At 43.7% G+C, this 1,064-nt stretch overlaps 1 long non-coding RNA gene across 1 annotated transcript; it reads right to left on the bottom strand.

Annotated features, from left to right (window-relative positions):
• Positions 1 to 227: 227 nt before the first annotated feature.
• LOC307157598 lies at positions 228 to 858 on the bottom strand. Its single transcript, XR_013821054.1, has 3 exons — positions 796 to 858; positions 560 to 673; positions 228 to 271 (listed from the first exon to the last, which is right to left on the bottom strand). It is a non-coding gene; the product is annotated as an uncharacterized lncRNA (long non-coding RNA).
• Positions 859 to 1,064: the final 206 nt, after the last annotated feature.

The raw sequence follows: 1,064 nt of genomic DNA, 5'->3' as shown, positions 1-1,064 counted from the left end.
AACCTGCTCTGTCTAGTCTGTCGGTCTCCGTCCGCTTTGCTTCGCGATTTTTCTGTGCGTGAGAAGGGTTAATTGCGCGTGGCAGCTCTGCAGTAACAGTAGACGAAAACGGTTTGAAACCAGGAAATTCTACTTTAGAAGTACATTTTAACAAAAAAACTTTTCCGGGACTGTCGCTCAAAAAAAGAGAACAATCCCTGGAAAACCGGGACGGGTGGCAACCCTAGGTGTGGATGACTAACGACTGTGCACACTCTCATCAATGTTGTTTCTATTCATAGGTGAAATTAACAAGAGAATAATCAGCGCTAAACCTTATACATTATATCTAAAAAACAGAGTCAGTGAACTTACATTGCTGCAACTCTTATAGGATCACTACTCACTACATAATAAAAGCAAGTTTCTGTAGGCTCGTCACTGCTGGTACCATTGACTGGACACCATAAACGCAGACGCCAGACCGAGCTACAAACAAACGAGCCATGTTAAGCGGTTCAATGAATTTACGATCAACAACAAATAGGCATGGACTTCCAAAAAGACTTGCGTTACTTACGTTGCTGCAAGACCTATGTAAGATCACTACTCGCTATTATGAAAGCAAGTTTCTGTAGGCTCGTCACTGCCGGTACCATTGACTGGACACCATAAACGCAGACGCCAGACCGAGCTACAAACAAACAATGAGCCGTGTTAAGCAGTCCAATGAATTTAAAAACAAATAGGCATGGACTTCCACAAAGACCTGCGTTACTTACGTTGCCGCAAAACCTGTGATGAATCACTACTCACTATTATGAAAGCAAGTTTCTGTAGGCTCGTCACTGCTGGTACCATTGACTGGACACCATAAACGCAGACGCCCAACCAAGCTACAAAGAGCCGTGATAAGCGGTTCAATATTAACATCAAATAGACATAACCTCTCAAACAGACTCACGTTCTCCCCTTCACACAGCCGATACACCAAGAGACTCACTCTTCACTCACGACGCACCATTTTTCTGTTCCTCTCAACACCTTTAAAGAGATGCGTCACTTACGCCACCTGATCCCAATTA

Source organism: Squalius cephalus (genome assembly GCF_949319135.1).
Source record: "Squalius cephalus genome assembly, chromosome: 4".
In the NCBI taxonomy this organism is placed as follows: Eukaryota; Metazoa; Chordata; class Actinopteri; order Cypriniformes; family Leuciscidae; genus Squalius; species Squalius cephalus.
The sequence above is the reverse complement of the archived record's forward strand: the minus strand, read 5'-3'. Positions and strand labels throughout refer to the sequence as shown.